The 20,182-nt window shown below is 48.8% G+C and overlaps 2 protein-coding genes across 2 annotated transcripts in view; one reads left to right on the top strand and one right to left on the bottom strand.

Annotated features, from left to right (window-relative positions):
- Positions 1–4,643, bottom strand: part of LOC308229673 (acidic leucine-rich nuclear phosphoprotein 32 family member B-like) — a 99,938-nt gene extending 95,295 nt beyond the window's left edge. The window contains exon 1 of the mRNA XM_080633850.1: positions 4,639–4,643. The gene's annotated coding sequence lies outside the window, so the exon portion shown is untranslated. The remainder of the gene's footprint in view (positions 1–4,638) is intronic.
- A 235-nt stretch (positions 4,644–4,878) lies between these two features.
- The window catches only part of RFX2 (regulatory factor X2), a gene marked incomplete at its 5' end in the record, with an annotated part of 52,097 nt that continues 36,793 nt past the window's right edge, over positions 4,879–20,182 (top strand). Inside the window, one exon of the mRNA XM_080633974.1 lies at positions 4,879–4,998. The remainder of the gene's footprint in view (positions 4,999–20,182) is intronic.

Below are 20,182 nucleotides of genomic sequence, written 5' to 3'. Positions count from 1 at the left end.
CCTTTATTTCTCCTGAAAGGAAAGAGAGCATTTGGGTTTCTAGCTCTGCTAAAAAGATGCTGGGGGAAGACACAAGGTTGGGAAGAGTAACCTCTTTCAAAGTCCACGTCATGGAAACCTCGAGCGAGGCAGGCTGTGCCAGAGACTGTTGTGATACCTCCTGCCACCCAAGGGAGATGGGAGAAAGAGCAAGGGAAGGGCTGAACTCCCCTTCTTCTTTCTCCCATCTTCAGCTCTTCAGCCCTGGGTGCTTTCAGGCTGGGTAAGGCTGGAAGGACAGCATAGAGCATCCTGTAACTGAGCAGTGACAGCCTGGATTTCAGTTTCCTGCTGAAGACGTGTGCAGAGGATGACATGCTCTGACGCCACTGGGAAATTACAGCATGGCCTTGGCACAACCACACTCAGCAGATTTATCCTCTAAAGCCCAGGCTAAAGCACTGAAGAGGGTTGTTGTCTGACCAGCAACAGTTTATGATGCAGAAGACAGCACTCCTGGGGCTGTGGTTGGAGCAGGCTCTCACCCAGTGTTATCAATACACTGTGGTGCTTGAGGGATGTGCAGCTCCACACAGGAAAAGCCATTGCCTCAGTTTGCTTCAGTCCCTCTGAAGATGTTTCCTCAGGAGAAGGTGGTACAAAACCAGAACCTACCCCATCTCCCATCTGAAATGATTGTGAAGTTAAATTGTATCAGTGATATATTGAAAGAAAATCCTTTGTGGTAGTTTAGACAATCTTCTTGGCTTGCTTGGGATGATGCTGTTTATACTGTGGTAGAGCAGACTCCAAGAGCCAGAGGTTCAGGCTCCTGATGTTTTGCACCCAATGCACTGAGGTCACTCAAACACAGCACAGAAGGCGGAACCCAACACAGAAAGCTTTCAAGTAGAACAATACCTGTGCCAAAAAAGGGGATTCTCCCCATTAAAACTGGCTAAACACAGGCACACTTTTATTTTAAGCAAGAAAAACCCCAAAGGCAACGTTTCGGTCTGTTCTGGTTTTAATAATTGGGAATTTTTCATTTCTTCAGTAAAGCAATTCACAGGAACAGCTTCATTTAAGGTTTCATCACCAGCAACCGAAACAACAGCATTTTTCACAGATAAACATGAGATTTTAAAGGACCCCACCACCTTTACTGAGCATTTTCTTCCATCAAAAGATGAGATTTTGTCAAAACCTCCCGTTAGTGAAATCAAGTTGCACAGAGCCTTTGAGAGGGGCTGGATTGGAGCTGAATTCCAGTTTGCTTTGAGGAATGTGCCCTCCTGTGGGTATGTGTTACAGCTGCAGCAAATGTGCCTTTGAGCAGGCTCAGTTCCTTCTCTTTCCATACCACCAGATTCTTTCAGGAAGGTTCCTTCCCTAAGACCCAGCCCAATATTGCACTGAGAGGGATGAGATCTGGCTTATTCAGACAAGGAAACAAGGAAAAATTAAATCCAGTGATTGGCCTGACACGAGAGGTGACAGACAGGTCCCTGTGATCACTCAAGTTCCCAGGAGTCAACTGGTGAACTTTCAAGGTTTGTAGGGCTTAATCAAAACTTGTGTGCTGGGTATTGAAGGGTATCATCCAATTGATAGAATCATGGAATGGTTTGGGTTGGAAGGGACCTTAGAGCCCATGCAGCTCCAACCCCTGCCACGGGGAGGGACCCCTTCCACTGGAGCAGCTTGCTCCAAGCCCCTGTGTCCAACCTGGCCTTGAACACTGCCAGGGATGGGGCAGCCACAGCTTCTCTGGGCACCCTGGGCCAGCGCCTCAGCACCCTCACAGGGAAGAGCTTCTGCCTAAGAGCTCATCTCAGTCTCCCCTCTGGCAGGTTAAAGCCATTCCCCTTGGCCTGTCCCTACAGGCCCTTGTCCCAAGCCCCTCTCTAGGTTTCCTGCAGCCCCTTTAGGCACTGGAGCTGCTCTCAGGTCTCCCCTTCAGGAGCCTTCTCTTGTCCAGGCTGCCCCAGCCCAGCTCTCTCAGCCTGGCTCCAGAGCAGAGCTGCTCCAGCCCTCACAGCATCTCTGTGGCCTCCTTTGGACTCACTCCAACAGCTCCATGTCCCTCTTGTGCTGTTGCCCCAGAGCTGGACATGGGGTTTTTTGCAGAGGTACAGATGCTGTGCAGTGCAGAATGTGCTCTAAAACCTGAACTGATAACAGACCTGCAGCAACGCATTGCAGGCAATCAGCTAAACTGGGCAGGACTGCGGGCACTTCTGGAGGATTTCTTTAAGCTCTCAGTAAATTTGAGTAATGACTCAAAATAAATGTGATGCAATTCAGTATGGGAAATGCAATGGTGCTGAAGCAGGAATAAGTGACTACAGTATTGCAGATTTGAAAATAACTATTTACATAGCACTTGTGTGGGAAAGGCCTGGATTTTTCTTACAGTAAAACCATAGGGTTGTTCAATTTAAAAGGGAAGAAATACAACCAAAATCAAACACAGGAGAAGGTGCTATTAAGAGAAAGATTAATCTGGTCTCCATTTCCGATGGTAAAAGTGGATGTTTATGTGCATTAGATGACTTCTTAAAGACCATTCCATCTCTGTTTTCTATTTTACTGTTTATTGAGCATTGACACCTCACCTAAAAGTTCATCTCTTTAAATATCCTTGGCTTAAGGGTCTACAGCCCATTGAGAGACTTTGCAACTTCTTAAAACTTCACCTGACAAGTCCTGGGTGCTCAGATACACACTCTGTGGATGCCTCCAGTGTAAGCCTCCTAGTGAACTTCCAAAAGCAGACATACGAACCCCAAATCTGCAGACAGACCAAGTGCTACCTAACCAGCAAGACCAGTCTCTCCAATTTGCATTGCTTCACTCCTCACTCAGGGACTTTCTCTCCGTCCCTCTCTTTTCCACTTACCCTTTTCCTGATAAGTTAGGTAAGAAAACTAATGATCCTGCGGCGATTGGAGCTGGCTGTGTTATTGGAGTCTCCATGGGTACGAATTCCACACACTTCCTTGGCTTAGGCAGGGACATACTTTTCAGAAAACGTTAGAGAAAAATACATCCTCAAAGCTTTTTATTGCATGTCAATAAAGTGATCCCTGACATCCTGGAAAGGCTGATGGGGAGTTTTCAAAGCATCTGAAAAGCGTGTGGTGATGGGGAGAAGGGTTCAGCTGTAAGTCATTTTTCTCCTCCTTAGTAGCTGGTGCAGTGCTGTGTTTTTGACTTCAGCCTGAGAACAACGCTGATAACACACTGATGTTTTCAGTTGTTCAGTAGCACTTACCCCGATCAAGGACTTTTCAGGCTCATGCTCCGCCAGTGAGGAGGGGCACAAGAAGCTGGGAGGAAGCAGAGCCAGGGGAAACAACAAAACCACCACGAACAGAAGTATTCCATAAAGCTTTATGAAAAATGCTGCTTTCCTTGGCAGCACCTGCCTTCAGAAACCATGGGGAAGAGCCGAGGCTGACCCAGAGCACGGGTTGGTTTTCATTATGCAGTAATGGCTGAATTAAATGAAACTGGAGCAGATGTGGGAGCAAAGCACCTCTCTCCCCAGTAGTTAAAGCAAGTGTCTTGGCCACTGCAGATCTATCACTTCAACTTCAGAGCAATGCCCTGGACATAGGACTGGTTTTAATCTGCATGGCTCAGGCCAGCTCCGAAGCGCAAGGTCAATTAATGTGTGTTGGTGGGAGTGGAAGAAGGACAAATCCCCTCTGCTTTCTAAAGCTCTCTTTCATTCTTAATTCTTTAGGAACAAAACTTAACCACAAAGCCATAGCCAGGCTCATCATCACCTTAATACTGTTGAGACCTGTTGATTGCAAAAAGAACCCTTGGAATTTGACCAACAGAAACATCTTAACTTTCAAGTATGCTTAAATTTGCACCAGTTGCAAATGCAAGGTGAAAAAGAGAAAAATCACATTAATAGCATCAGTGTTTCCTTCGCGGGCTCTTTCTGAGGGGCAGATATAAAACTTAGCCTGTGTAAAATGCCAGAAAACAAGAGGATTTGGCTGTTCTTTGCAAAAGGACCAGGACAAGTTCCCCATCACACTGTGCTCCAGGCCCTGCACCAGCTCTGTTGCCCTTCTCTGGCCCCGCTCCAGCACCTCAATGTCTCTCCTATAGTGAGGGGCCCAGAACTGAACACAGGATTCGAGGTGCGGCCTCACCAGTGCCCAGTGCAGGGGCACAATCCCTGCCCTGGCCCTGCTGCCGCACTGGTGCTGATCCAGGCCAGGATGCTGGGTGATTCTTGGCTGCCTGGGCACAAGCTGCTCCTGTTCAGCTCCATCAATCTGCACCCCCAGCTCCTTTCCCATGAGCAGTTTCCAGCCGCTCTTCCCCAAGCCTGGGGCGTTGTGTGGGGTTGTGGCCCAAGTGCAGGACGCAGCACTTTGCCTTCTGGAACCTCATCCCATTGGCCACATGTGCCCTAACCCAGGATCCTGGCCCCTGGTTCTCCATCAGCTCCCGCCTGTTTTGATGGCTGTGACGTCACAGCTGGTCGCTATGGAAACGGTTTGATGTCATGGGGAGCTTGGAGCCCCGATCACCCCCTTCCACCCCCCTCGTCCCGGCCGTTCCTCGGGATCCAACGGGAGCGTTTTAACACCGAACGCGGGGGACAAACGAACTTTTCCCGTCGGCGCGGGACGCCGCGCGCCCGCCCCGCCCCTCGCCGGAGCGCCAAAGCGCGCGCCAACTCTCCGCCCCGCCCCTCCTCCCCATCCCCATTGGCCCAACCCGCTCCTAGTCCCGCCCCTCCCATGACAGACGGCGACAGAGCCAATGGGCTGCGGCGCCTCTCCGGACACGCCCACCCCCCCCACGCCGCGGATTGGGCGGGGCCGGGTGGTGACGTGCAAGGGAGAGGGTAGCAACAGTTGCCTCGAGACCCGGCGGCAGGCGCCATAGTGACCGTAGCCCTGGAGACTGTTACTTGCCAACGGGAGCAACGCGCGGCCCCGGCGGCCGGAGCCCAGCGCAGCCCGCGGCGCCCGGCGGGGAGGGCAGGTGAGCGGGGGCGATGCGCGCCCCGCCGGGGTCTGGGGTCGGGGGGGGGGGTGTGCAGCGGATCCCACCCGCGGCGGTGAGTGTGGGGGGGCCGAGTCGCTTCGTGGCCTCCGCGGGGGTCGGTGAGGCGGGGGGACCCTCTCCTGCTCCGTCTCCCTCCTCCGGCCCCCCCCGGGGCGCAGGGCGCTGGGCCCGGAAAGTTGGGAGCGGCGGAACGCCCCCCCCCCTCCGCGGTGCTGCCCGGGACCGGAGTGCGCGCACACACCCCGCACACACCCCGCCTCCGCGGGGGGGCCGCCGGCGGCTTCATCGCGGCTCGTCCCTTGCCGTAACTCCGGGTGTCCGGTTGAGTGGCCGGAGGCGCGGCTCCCTGCGAGCCTCCGGAGCTGGGGCAAGCTGGGAGGGGACGCGGCCGGCAGCCGCTCTGCCTCCGCTCGCTTTCCCTCCGCTTCCCCCGCGCACTCCTCCCATCCCCACTGGGGGTTGATTCCGGCTCCAGCACATCCCTGTAGTTTGCCAGAGCTCTCGGATCCCAGCGCTTGCTTTCTTGTTAGTCTTAGAAACGAGCGAAAATTGCACTAAGTCCGGTTTTTAAGCCTCTGCCGTCTATTCCTGACTTGGTTTCTCCTGTTCGTTTTGAATAAAGTGCGTTGTGAAACGAGACTCACCTCCTGTTACAGCAGGATTTTGTGTATGTGCCTGTTTCAAGAGTGAGTTCCTGCAGTCTGATTAAATCTTTCCATTCTTTTTGCTTAGATAACTACTCTAAAGTCTTTATTTTGGGGTTTGCTATTGAAAGAAGCAAAGCTTACTAATTAAAGGGCAAGGTGGAGTAAACAGTAGTTTTAGTAAATCTACTTCATAGGGTTTTTTTGCACTTAAACCGACCATCCTCAGCTTGAGATCCATTTGCAAGTCAGGGATTTATTCATCTGCTTCTGGCCAAACTTTTCGACTCAATCTCAGTACAGATCATTGGAGAACAGGCAGAAATTGCTGGCTAAGAAAAAAGATCAGTCTCAAAACATAAACTTTAAGCTCCCAAAGCCTGGGGATCCTTCTCTGCCTCTGTTGTTTGCAGGGTGAGTTCGCCTCAGTCCCTTTAAGATGTGTTCAGTCGCATCTTAGGCTTTATTTTCAAGTTCCATGTCCGGTGGAAGGCGTTTTGGGAGGCTCTCTCATGGTTACATGGTTCAGGATGGGTTGGATCAGCGGCCGGAGGTTTCTGTTTCACTTCTAGATGTCTGAATTCAGGTGAGGGAAAACCACACTTGCAGGCCCATCGGTGTACACCGATGTGCTGGGTTTTAGAGGTTTGAGCCTATGTTCTCAAAGCTGTTCCCGTAACGGTGAGGTTTGGAAATGCCTTTTTAAGCAGAATCTGGGTTCTCAGGTAGCTGCAGGATCTCAGCCTTCAGGGTGAAGGCGTGCACAAAAGCAGGCGAGGGGTTGAAAAGTGGAATTTCTTTGTCCCTGCTGTCTTTCTGCAGAACAGGGATGATCCCAGTGCGTTCATGGTGGTGACAGCATCCTTTGGCACAGAGGAATGGGAGGACCAGGTCCCTCAGACTTCACAGGGGACTCCCTCAGACAGTCCCTGCTTTGCATTTCCCTGCTGTGTCATTTGCATCTCATGAATTCCTCTCATAGCACCGTGTCCCTGTCCTGGGGCCCAGCTGCCAGCTCCGCTTGCTCCAGAAGGCTCTGCGCAAGCGTGAAATCCCAGCGCTGTGCTACAGCAACCGGAAAGGGTGCAAGACACTGGGGGCCATAGCCCAGTGCAGCAAATCCTCCCTTAGCATCAGATCTGCCCGCTCAGAGAGCAGTTTGGAGGCTTTGTATGTAAGTTTAGAGGTTTGGTGTACGGATGGAGGCCTGTCTCCATCGAGGGACTTGGCATCATGCGTCCTGTTGAGTCCCGCACAGCAGGGGTGGGAGGGAGGGACAGGGTCACCTATCTCAAGGCTTGAGTCTTAGCATGGTCTAGCGGGAGTCACTGTTAAATCACGTGTGAAGTACCTGAGGTTGCCTTAGAAAACCACTTCCTCCAGACTTTTGCACGTGTAAATGTGATCTGGTGACTTAAGGCCATAATCAGTGAAGCTGTGAGCAGCCTCCGATGACATTGACTGACATCGTGTGTCCTGGCTATTTGTTTGGGGAAATTCTCCACTTGGGAGTACTCATTGCTGCTAAAAGTCACCTCCGTACTCGCTACCCTCTCCGTCACAAAGCATCTTCAGGGCTGCTGTGAACGTAAAGCCTCCGTCAGTGGTTAATAACTGTGCCTTTCCCTTGCTCGAGTGCAGTGAAATAGATGGCGCCAGTCATTGTCTTTAAATAGTCTCACGCTTGTAACACCTCGGCGCACTGACAGCTGTTCTGTTTAATCACAACATGTTTTCACTTTAATAGCGGCCGGTAAACAGAGCTGCTTTAACGCATTCATTCCAGCACATTTTCCTTGTTCGCTTTTAGCACTCCCGAGCTAAAAGCATCTTGCGGAGTCACCGCGCGGGGAGGGCTCTGCTGATTCAACAGGCGGATCTTACCCGCTCCGCTTCGCAGCCAAAGTTGCTGCTGGAGGCTGCCGAGTTATATTTAAACCAAGTTTTCCCTCTTTCCCTCCCTCGGAACAAATGCCAGAGCAGTTCCCGCCGGGCACCCGCCAGCTGGAGCACAGGGCTTGCTGTGGGTGCCAGGGCTTGCTGTGGGTGCTGCGAGAGGAGCACCCACCGCCCGTGCCTGCAGCTCCCTGATCCCGGGGTATGTTCCTGCTGTTGGAAGCGTATGCAAAGCTTCTGTCTGTGATCTGCACTTTGAGACGTGGGGTTTTGTCTTGTTTGGCCTGGCAGTTCTTGATTGCTTTGTTCAAACCCAAATCCACCTTAGTGTCTAAGAATGCGCTGGCTTTCTCACGTCAGGCTATCTCTGTCTGAGCAGCGTATGAACTAATTATGGCATAAATACATAGATAGACAACAAAAGGCTTCTTTGACAGAAGCTACATACCCCTTAATGCACTGAACAAAGAGAAATCCTTCCATATGGGGCCCTACCTCCAGACAGTCACTTTTCTTAACACAGAAAGCACAGGGGAAATTATTTCAGTGCACAAACTGTTTGCAGTTAGGGGGGGAAGTTGGAAAACCAAACCCACCTTCAGCTTTGGGTGGTGTTTTTCTTATGTCTCTATTTCCCCCAGCTAAACCAGAAGGCCTAGAAAAGTTTAAATGTCCTTAATTCAGGGGGCTTGTTCTGGCAATATGTAGTTATGTGTAGACGTGTGATTTCACATCAATGAATGCATCATCCTCTGCCAGTGATGCTCCTCTCACTTACAACACTCTGGGGTTAGGCAATACCCGTCAAGCATTCGATTTACAAGGAGTATGTGAAATTACAACAGAAACCAGAGTCTTCCCAACCAGAACTTTCTAAACAGCTTTGGTGTGTTGATTTGGTGTTATGCAGGAGTTAAGGAGCCTAATGAAGGGGTTTGAAAAGTCACATAAGGGTGATTGATACGTTGCTTTTTTCCTAAATGGGATTTCTATTAGGAATTTATTTTCCTGAGCTTACTAAAGTCTCAGCTTAGAGACACAGACAAATATATTGTAGTGATGAAGCTTTGACAAGAGATGAGCAACTGGACATTGCAGCTGCTTTCAAGGAAACAGAGGTCACCCCGTGCCATGCCAGTGATGACTTTGATAATGGAAATGGAATAAACCAAGCCTCAGATTCTTTCTTTTCCTGTCACAAATCAATATTGCACTGAAGGAAATCCTCAATGCCTCTAGCAAGAAGCTGACAGAGGTAATAATCGCATTGGGTGCAGCGATGCTCCTCACTGATGGGCCATTTAGTTCATTGGTGCATATTGCGACCGTCCGGTTCCACAAATGGCTTTGTTCTGTTTGAGGTGGTTCCTCTCTGGCTTTATGGGGAGAATGTTTGAATGTGCACGAGGACAAACCACAGCGGGTACCTGCTGTGATGAAGGTATGGCTCATGAAGACCAGCAGCTTGAGACATGTCCCCGTCTTCTGTGGCAGAGGGACTTCATCAGAGTACCTGCTCTCCAGGAGCTGGCCTGTGCCTTGGAGCAGCCCATGCTAAGCTTGGAACTGGATGAGCTTTAGGGTCCCTTCCAACCCAAACCAGCCTGGGATTGTACGGTTATGTGGCTGCTGGTTCTTTGAGGTTAACGCAGAGCAAAGGGCCCCACTGAACTGAGCCTGTAGTTAAGAATGCTCCTTCTTTTAGAGATGTCACTAGCTAAGACTGACAAGAAACATCAGGGGAAGAAGAAAGAAAGGAAAGGGCCCGAGTGGAATGATTATAAGCAAACAACCTCAGCATAATAAAGCAATTTCTTTAGCTGCCACCAGTCAGTCATTGTGAGACTATTCTTTAGCATCAGCCTAAGATCCCACTGCCACCATGACAACCCTGGAACTACTCTGGATAATTTCTGGCTTAACACACAGCTGATCAAACATTCACCTTGGCTGGGGAATTAGCTCAGTTATTCTGTTCCTCCTAATCTCTGGGGGAGGGTGTTCAGCAAGGTTTAGGAAAAGGAGCCTCATGCTGCAAGGTAAAGCCCCCAGACTGGCTCTGTGTAACTGAGCAGGGAGGCACTGGGCCACAAGGACTTGGGGTTTTTTTCCCTAGAACTATAATGATGAGAGAAATCAGGGCACTGAGCATGTAATTCTTACTATGGTCATGTATAGACACCCAGCAGCCCTCCACTGGGATGCAGCAGCGATGGCCTCACTACAACGCTGGTTGAAGTTATTCACCAGACAGGAGGCACTTATCCAGGAAGCACTTAGATGGTAGAACTGCTGCTTGCCTTGTGAATAAATGGACTGACTTAGATTTCAGAGTATTGCCTTGTATGCAGCCGTTAGAGACAACTGTGGAATGTGAGCGGTTGTGAGCCACGTAATCCATGTGTCAAATTATACGGGAGCACGAAAGTGCTTTTTGGTCCTTAACCACTGCTGTTTTCCACATTTTCGTTCTTCCCAATTGGGATGCTGCTCACGAGTGAAAAACAGTTAAAACCAACCAAAAAGCCCATCAAAACCCCTCAACTTGTTTGTAAGTTGAAAAGCATGGTCAGCATTTCTGTGCCACTAAACTGTGTGTTCCCAGGGGTTTACCTGGCTACGGCAGTTCTGAGTCAGTTCATTACTTAATCTTTCTTGAGTTAAACCCTATGAATGCTGAAGCTGTTCCAGTGCTGGGATGCCCCAATGTACCCTGGCACCCCGTTGTCCTGGTGAAGTACAGCAGAACACTAGGGCTGGTCTCTGTCCCAGAGTGCTCCCAGGGCAGGGGCAGAGCAAAGGTTGTCTTACAGCAAAGACGGGGATTAATGACTTTGTGCTGGCAGCGGGTTTTATCCGTCACAGAAACCTCCTGTGCACTCTCCATCCAAGACATTCCAGTGCGATGCCTCATCGGCTGCTGCTGCGTCATCCCTGTACTGTTGGGAAGCGCCGTCGCCACAGCCTTTGGTTACTAGGGAAGAGCCAAGGGAAGAGCCAGCTCCAGGTAGAGGATCATTAGGCAGTTTGAGATAGGGAACTCTCTTAGAGATCACCTCCACTGAGAGCAAACACCCCCGATGCTGTCGTGGAGGGAATGTGTGACGCACGAGCTGCTGTGTTGGTGCTTAATACACAACCTACAAACACCTGGGTTTTAGAGGTGGTTTTGGGAGGCAGCGTTTTGATTCTTAACAGGGTGTGATGACAGAGAGACACAAGTATAGGCCAGGCAGTGCCTTTCTGTTTATCCCATGGTATCCATTGTCATGGTGGATTACATGAGCTGGGGTAGTGGATTGCAGCGTAAGCCTCTCCTAAATACAACCTGTGGGCCGGCTACTTTTCTGCATCTTTTTCATGGATGCAATCACTCAAAACCATGAGTCACCGTATTATAGTGCTCAGGAATTAAGTCCCCTACTGCTGTCCTGGGGGGACATGTGCTTTGTCTGTAGCTCCACAGGTACCCTGCAAGCTCTGGTTTCATATCTCATTTGTAAGAAGCACGAATCCTCACTTCCTTGATGAGGACTGAAAAGAGAAAGTTTGATATCAAAACATCTGAAGGTGTGTTTGTCACAATAAGATCTGTATGCTTATGCAGATGTGTGTGTGCATACACATATATATATGTATACATCATGATCGAGTGTAGTTCCAAGAGCACACCACACCGAAGGATGTTTATTCCACACTTCTAATGCACCTCCTTGCCTCCAGGCCCAGCCCTCACCGGGATTTCTGTGCCACCTTAGACTCCCCAATGGGATTGTGCTCTCATCTACCAAGTCCCATCTTCTTCTGACCCAGAATCCACATCTATTGGTACTTCCGAATCCGTTTGGGAAATGTGGCTTTATTTGCTCAATGCTTTCTCATCCAGCTTCCATTAAGGAAAAATTCAATTTCCAGGAGCCAGAAAGTTGAGCTGGGGAGACTTGTAAAGATTCATATTTACAAAGTGCTTTGAAACCCTCAAGCGATGGCTGCTTTACTGATCAAAACCATTGCATTGTTGTGGCTGGTGTCATTCTTGCTCTCCTTCGTGCCCTCTCACAACCCCTTGTGCAGATTCACTTGCCTTTTCCCCTCTGGACACTGAGATTTTACCCTCCCTTCTGCAAAGGGCTGTGGGGGAAGATGTGCTCAGAGCTACGCTTTGGACCTGAGGACTTGAACAATGACAACCAAGCAAGCAACCAACCTCTGGAGAAATGACTTCATTAGAGCAATTCCTTGGGGGAAGTAAAGGGACTGGGGCTTTTCTTGCTGAAGTGGGGTCATTCTTCAGGCTGTTTTACAGTCCCACATGTAGAGTGCTCTCAGAAAGGGAATTCTATTGGGGAAGATGAACTGTAGCTGAGCTAAACTCCACTGTTCCTCTTGCTGTTTGCAGTACCTGATGAGAAACACAGACTCCTTTCAGTGACACTCCCTCTCGTTGCACATATCCAGAGACAGTTTATGGCTTGGATTGAATTTTTCCAGCTGTATGCTAACCTCATGGCCTTAAAACTCGAGCTTTTGTCTTAAATGCCACCAAATAACTAAAGTAATAGCTCATACATTGCAATTCGTATTCATGTTCCCCAAAGAATTTCCAGTACTTTGGTGATGTATCTCGTATTAGTCTATCATTAAGGAATTTTTGTGATAGCTTTCATTTTGGCTGCTCTTTGGATGGATTTACATTATGATGTTGGACAACAAAATGTTCCACAGTGAACATTTTGCATGCATCTCCTGATTTCTAACTGCTCTCTTCATATATAAGGATTGAATTACAGGACATTAAACAGTTATTTCTGCTGGAGAAAAGCAAATTGGCTCTGGATGAATTCTGCACTGCTGGCTTATGGCCATCCTAGGCTAGTAGGGAATTGGAAGTTGGACCTGTGACCTCTTTACACCTCAGCTGGGTACAGCAGGTTGACGGTGTTATTCCTTGGAGATAAGAGTGTGTTGAAGAGCTGTTTGGAAGGTAAAATCTCTGTCCTGATGCCTTGTGCTGGGTTTATAACATCAGTGGGTGTTTTCCCACTGGAGGAGCACAAACACCATTCCCCTGTGGACGCACGGGAGCACACACACATGGAACTGGAGGCCAAGGCTGTAAACACAGTTTTCCTAAATGCCATTCTTTTCCTCTTTGCCAGTGGCTTCTGGCACCACGACTGGACCTGCCTCTTTCCTAGAGAAGCCCATGTCTCTTGTGAACTCCATATAAACTCCTTGTGGTGCTCCTTTGAGTCCATGTCTTGAAGGTCCCCCCATAGCTTCATGTCCGTGTTGAGGATTAGCTGACTTCTGGCATATAGTGATGATGGGAGGAAAACCACGCTGATGTGGATGCTCAGCTGAACAATGTGCATTATTGCTACTGGAGTGCTTTTTTTGTCTGAGCAACTCAAGTGCAGATGCAGAGGAGATGGTGTTTTCTTTTCCCCCTCCATCTGCAGAGAGAACTTCACTAAGAAAATGAATGTCAGGCTTGGTTTTTTAAAAGCTGCTGTTAATGGCTCGATTGGATGGACTCCCCTGACCTATACCACTGAACTAAACCCATTTGCTTTCCATTTACAACATGCGAAATGAGAACAGAGACTGACCCTTCTGTTTTGGAAGACTCAAGTGGAAACTCAGGAGTAACAAAATCCACTTTTTTTTGCCTGTGAAACAGGCAGATGGGACCGTTCAACATCTCATTTGCTATAGGTTATTTTTACTGACGTCTGATGTCAAGTAGCATCACAAGCAAATATTTAAGAATAAAATACCATATCGCTGACTTACAACTCTGTTGCTGTTGGTTTAAACTTACTATGGTTATAAAATCACTCGTGTTGGCAAAAGTTCTGTTAGCAGCACTGGAATTGTTTGTCTATAGCATTTTAAAGCAGTTGTGTTTGCTGCTATTACGTTAATGGAAAGCATATTTTGACATCTTCCCCTTAGCTCCCTGACTAAACTCGGGATTTGGACTTCCATCTGGCTGCCCTGAAGAAACTCGTTCCTCAATTCCTCACCCAAACCTCTCCTCAGTAACTAAAGGAGCCACGGAGAAGGTTCAAGTGGTTTTTAAGAGATCAAATCATTCTGCTTTGAAAACTGGCAGAGCAATGGTCTCTGCTGGCTACCTGCTGAAGGAGGCTCTTCAGAGGTACTGGAAGCCTTTTCTAAGATGCTTCAAGTTGTTTGAAGCACGTTTGGCTCATAAATGCCTTCAAATCATAGCCCAGGAGAGGGTATAAGTAGGGAAGTAGAAAAGGGTCAAGTAGGGATGTGGTAGAAACCTCAATCCCACTACGTTAAGTAACAGCATAAATGTTTCATTTGACAGTAACAGAACCCATCTGTAATTAATGCTCCTTGACCTGTCTTTTCCTCTTCATAAAAGTCTCTTTATTTTCCTTCTCTGTCTATGTGGGGAAAGATGCTGCAAACAGGGGGATGACCCTGTGGAATGTCGAGTTTAGCAGCAGCTTGCATCTTCTGGCTTGCTTTTTAAAGACAGGTTTATGCAATTCCGTCAATGAAAGGAAAATGAGGAGAGAGCAGTCGTGGGTCGAGAGCCGAAGAGCTCCTCATTTAAAAAGAACAGCAATGAAGTGAATCGCCAGCAGCAGTGGAAGATGGGCATGCTGACAGGTTCCTCTGCTGCTTTTGAAGCTGCACAGCTCAGGGGAAGCAGGCTGAGGTGCAGTCTCTGTCATGGGAACAATCCATTGAAAGCTTCACAGCTCACACAGAGGAGCAGGGTCTTGGCTCTTAAATGTCTCACCCTGATCTCTGCTTCACGTAATGACAAATCTTCATTGCTGTTTGCAGCAGAACAAGGAGGAAAAGTTGCTGCTGATGGCTCAGAGCAATTCAGTGTTTCCAGCGCTGCGCTTTTTGCAAGGACCGGATCGGGTCGATGCTTCAGGTGGCTCTGGGGGATGTTTAAGGCCGCGGTGTTCAGTGGTGCTCCTGGAGGCAGTCATGGAGCTACAGCTCCAACAGCATCCTCACATCTCCATAGCTGATCCAGAGAGCAAATACCTGCTCCTGGGGTTTGCAGCTTTGCTACAGGAGTCCTTTAAGGCAGCTGTGGTGTCCCTGTGAGGGAGGCTGACCTTGCTTAGGACGATAACTTGAGTGCTTAGAACAGTAGCAGCTAATCTTTGCTCTGTTTAGCCTCTCTGTGTGCATTTACAAACATCTGGGTGGCCCAGAGAGTTCCACCTCCCTCCTGGAGCCTGGCAGAAGAGCCCTGATTTCTCCCTCATCACCACCATTGCATTCATATGCTTTAAGAATTACAATGTGCACCTCTTGGTGAGGAGGAGCTGGACCATGCGGAGATGAACACAGGGGCACAGCGGGGGCCAGTTTGGTGATGGAGTGGCACAGGAGACACCCTCCACCCTGTCCAGGGCGCTCTCACCATTTAAACTCAGCCTGACCAAATAGGCCTGACAGGCTGGTGCCATATGAAATATCCATGGGAAAAAGCAGATGTCCCAACCACTGATCCCTGTGGTGTCTGGCTTTGTCAGGTTGATCCATTCTCATAGAATCATGGAATGGTTTATGTTGAAGGGACCTTAAAGCTCATCCAGTTCCAGCCCCTGCCACGGGCAGGGACCCCTTCCACTGGAGCAGCTTGCTCCAAGCCCCTGTGTCCAACCTGGCCTTGAACACTGCCAGGGATGGGGCAGCCACAGCTTCTCTGGGCACCCTGTGCCAGCGCCTCAGCACCCTCACAGGGAAGAGCTTCTGCCTCAGAGCTCATCTCAGTCTCCCCTCTGGCAGGTTAAAGCCATTCCCCCTGTCCTGCCTTCACCCGTGAGAACGTGGTGATGCTCAGGGTATTGCTTCTCACTCTGCCTGTTTAAATGCTGTATCATTTAAAGTGAGCTTCATTACAACACACTTTTTGACTGGAGTATTCCTAGCAAACTTTTCTTTCTGCTAATGGTGCTGCATCTTCCTACTAATATTTGCTTTGCTGATTGTTTGGCCTTAGGAGAATAGATGCGTTGTTCGTAGCACTGATGGTTTCCTTTCTAGAGGAGATGCATTTGTTTTTTCCATCCTTGAATAATTTAGCTGCTGTCGATAGCTTAAAATGCTATTTTTCAGAGTAACCGGGTACTTGAGTTAGGCTGCAAATGAATGCTCTTCTGGATTTCCACCTGCAAATTACAAAGCTGCTACATGAAGTTTGCCATTACAGAGCTTTAGGGAATCCAATTTAGTTTGCATTTAATCAATTTGTTTTGTGGAGGAAAATTGATATCAAATCTGGCAGTGATTTTAGCAGTTATGTTTCAGAAATGAAATGATGCCGGATTCTGCTTCCACATGTGCTGGGACATTAGTGTTAAGAAAAAACCCAAACCAAAGCCCACAATTATTGCTTCTCTTACTTGTGAAATGGGCAGAGTCATTGTGTGTAAAGAGATTTGTTTCCAGTTGAAAACGTTTGTCATCCTCAGCTCTAGCCCGCTCTTGTTGCTCGCCAGCGCAGCCCTAACCTAGGAAACATCCCATAACTTGAAAAACAAACATTTTCTGGCTGGCCTCTATTAGAGACAACATTTAGCCTGAAAACTTGAATTAAGATGGTGACATAAATTATAGCACCCTGGAATGGTTCAGGTTGGAAGGACCTTAAAGCTCATCCAGCTCCAACCCCTGCCACGGGCAGGGACCCCTTCCACTGGAGCAGCTTGCTCCAAGCCCCTGTGTCCAACCTGGCCTTGAACACTGCCAGGGATGGGGCAGCCACAGCTTCTCTGGGCAGAAGTCCAGAGGATGCTCTCACTTGAGGCAAACACTGATTTGTTTGCTGGAACACGGCAGTGAGATGTGATACTGGGGGGTACCCTTCTCGTCCCTGACCTGATGCATGCATAAAGGAGGAATGTGTGAAGCCCAGCCTTCTCACTGCTTCCTAGTGGCATCTGGGCTGAGCTGCCATTGTTTGGCAGCTCATGTTTGGGATGCAATGGGGCATCTGAAGAGGGGGATCTGACACCAGGACCTGCTCCATTTTCCAGGCTCCAGAGGTGTGTGGATGCTCTTCTGTGCTCCGGCTCCTGCTCTTCCCACTGTTGCTCAGTTTGCAAGTGGAAGGATTCTTAGCATTCCTTCCAGTCTGCATCTTAGCTACACAACATCTAATTACACTGCTCCACAACAGCTAGCCAGCAAATTAACATTAGAATGGATGTCAAGGTTTGTAATTACTCACAAATGTCACTGGGCTGGAGGAGCCTGGGCTCTGCCTCTCACCAGCCTCTCCTCCCAGGGCAGGGCTGTGCAGCCACCTTCTTCTCCTGCTTCTGGAGTCGTCCTATAGGTGAAGAATTCCTTGTCCTGAGGCCTTATTGTCCTTAGCAGCACCTTCCTCCTCTGTTGTTCTGGTAATTACTTTGGGTACAGAAGTGTCACCAGAGTTCGGTGAGACCAGGCTCTTAAGGGGACCTGAATGTGTGTCTTGGTTAACCCACAACTGAATTTCTTTGCTGGGCTCAAGTATCCCGGCCATTTCTACACACTGGCAGCTGCTGCTTTCTTCTCGCTTGTCCCACATCTGATTTTTGTTCCTTCAGGCAAAATATCTGCTGTAACTGCTGCAAGAGTTGCCTTTGGCAATGATGGGGATGCTGCTTAGAGACCTGGCTCGCCTGAGGGAGGGCAGTAGGAAACCTCACACACTGTGTAGTCTACCTTAGCGCTTGTCCTGGGGCAGGGCAATGGCCTCAGCATCCTTTCTGCTGCTCATCTGCCCTGCTTTACAGCAAAAGCAGGGGTTATCGCCACCGGAGTCACCACCTCCTGTGGGATGGCTCTCACTGTTCAGGGGCTGGATGCAGCAGGAGCAGTGGGGATGTTTGCATTGTTTCCCTCTGGGCTCCAAACTTGAAGCAGGATCTCAGGCTCCCTGCATAGACAGCACAGAGGCAATTACCTCCAGAATTTGCTTCAGGGTAGCTGCATCTCCTGGTACACCAAACCCGAGCTTTTCAGCCTCTAACAAGAGCATTTGGGGGTAGGTGGCTAATGCTGGGTGCTGGAAATCCTCTACATCTCATAGCGCCTGCATCAAGAGCATCCTCTAACTAAAGAGGGTCTGTTCAACCCTTACCCGGTTTTAACTCTGTTTTCCAGCTTAGTTTAACCAGCATTTGCTTTTGGGAAGAGAGCTGTGTGCTGTGAATTGAGGTTTGCTGCCTTTTTGTGGAGAAGGGGGGAAGGAATGAAATAATAGTTCATACTTAATGCATATGAGCAGCAATGCTGCTGGGGTTGCCTAGCAGCCACTTAGACAAGCAAGGAAATAAAAAGGGCTGTCTGAATGTGGCTGGAGCTGCTTTCTGGGTTTGTGGGTGGAATCTGACCCATGCAGTTCGGGTTGGGTTGGTTTTGGGAGGGGGAGGAGATGGTGGAATTTACAACTAATGGATATTTTAGCTCTGCCGGATCATCTCCATCCGCTCCCTCACCCCCATCTGGTTTTCCTTTTCCCTTTTTCAAGTGTAACTTGGAAAGCTTGAGCCAAAGGGAGGTGTTAAAAGTTTTGTATGATTTCTGGAGCTGGAATGGGCAAAAAACCTCTTTCAGAGAGACTTTTTCCTTCTCTTTAGGACTGCATCTCACAGTCTGGAGAGCATTAGCATTTCATGGCCTCTTCCATGTGCCACTCAGCACATGCAGTAGATGCTGTGTAGCCTGGAAATAGCTCCTTCAGTCACACTTGACGCTTCTGCCATTGCTCTCACGCTTGCAAGGAGTAGATGTACATTTAATTTTCTACAAAGCAAAAGCTGAAAGGGATAAAAAAGAAAAGGGGAGGAGGGAGTTGCTGTATGATGGTGAATAAATGCTCCCCCTCACGGGACCAGAAAATCCCAAAAGGATAAGGTTGGATTAAACCCCATTAGGAGATAAAACGAAGGAAGGCTGTTTAAATAGTGACTTTTTGAAACTGGGTTCTTCTTTTACTTCCTCACTAAAGGTTGGAAAGCTGGAAACCCTTTCTCTTGTCAGGCATAGCTCAGTGGGAGCAACAGGACTCCAGCAGCTGAAACCCTAAACCCCCACCAGCATCCACACTCCAGAGGAGAGGTGTCAGCTCTCAATTTCCATGTGTTTGCCTTATCTCAGCGGTAACTTTTTAGCATATTAAAGCAGGAATGATGGCACTTAGCACAAAGAAATGGAATGAGAAGACTCTTAATGTGCCCATCTTAATAAGGTGTAAGTATTAGGGCAGCCAAACTCCTTTACACCTTGAAATGAGTTGATTGGACTTGGGTCAATGCCAGCAAAGAGATCACTTTAGTAATTTTGGTGGAAGGAACAAGGTCGAGTTGTGGCTGCTCACAGAACCCCAGCCTGGTTTGGGTTGGAAGGGACCTTAAAGCTCCCCCAGCTCCAACCCCTGTCACAGGCAGGGACCCCTTCCACTGGAGCAGCTTGCTCTAAGCCCCTGTGTCCAACCTGGCCTTGAACACTGCCAGGGATGGGGCAGCCACAGCTTCTCTGGGCAACCGTATTTCACACAGCATCAAGACTTCAGGGCTGGAGTTTGCCATAAGGCAATAGGCAGGGTGGGAGAAGGTATCATTAATCAAAGGAGCTTGTTTTGAGCTTAATTTTCTCTGCAGTGAATGCAAATGCTGCTGGATCCCCTCCCCCAGATGCTCATGGTGGGGGGTTTATCCCTTTGCAGGGGAGATTCTTCGAGTTATGCCATTTCTTAATTCAGTTGTCACTTTTACATTGCCAAGCTGTGCCCCGCTCTTGCCTGTCTTGCACGAGTATCAGCTCTCTGGTGAATGTGCCCAGTGCTATAGAATCATAGAATGATAGAACAGGTAGGGGTGGAAAGGACCTTAAGATCATCTAGTTCTTATTTCTCATCCAGTGGGTGAGTGATGTCTGCTTCCCATGACGTGTGCCTCAGAGAAGCAAATACCTTGCTGCAGGTTGTGCTGTGCCCTGGGGATCTGTGCCATTGGTAGAGAAACACCCAAAACCATGGCAGAGGCAGTGCTAAAAGCACATCCACATCTGGAAACCAGCAACCTCTGTCAGCAATCACTGTGTGGGTGAACTGATGGGATGTCAATTCCTAAGCTTGGATTTAAAAGTTGGAGGGATAAATTCTGCCCAAATTCGGCTCCTATTGAATTGGGGAACCTGTGACAGCAGCCTGTGGCCTCAATGGTGATCAGCAAATGCAGCAGAACTTCTGTTTCAGATCATACCACTGAACCCAGGACAAGGATGTGTTTCCACCAGCCCAGCTAAAGCCTGTCTCTAGGCTTGATTTCCACCTTAACATGCTCTAAGTGTTTGTAAGTTTTTGCTTATGATTAATTGCCTCAAATTTTAATGTACAAAATGCAAAGTAGAGAATTTAAATGAGTTTCCTACGTTCCTGGAATCAGAAGAAAACATCTTTTTGGTGAGTTTCTCCTCTTTATCAAATCAGAAGACACTCACAAACCACACACGCCCTCTTCCAACAGCTCCTTTCCAGCCTACCTTCCTCAGGCTCACACATACCACTGAGGAAAGCAAACCTGTTTTATGTAAGCCAAATCCTACTTTAAAGGGATCTA

The sequence above is a fragment of the Psittacula echo genome (assembly GCF_963264785.1).
Source record: "Psittacula echo genome assembly, chromosome: 24".
Lineage (NCBI taxonomy): Eukaryota > Metazoa > Chordata > Aves > Psittaciformes > Psittacidae > Psittacula > Psittacula echo.
The sequence above is the reverse complement of the archived record's forward strand: the minus strand, read 5'-3'. Positions and strand labels throughout refer to the sequence as shown.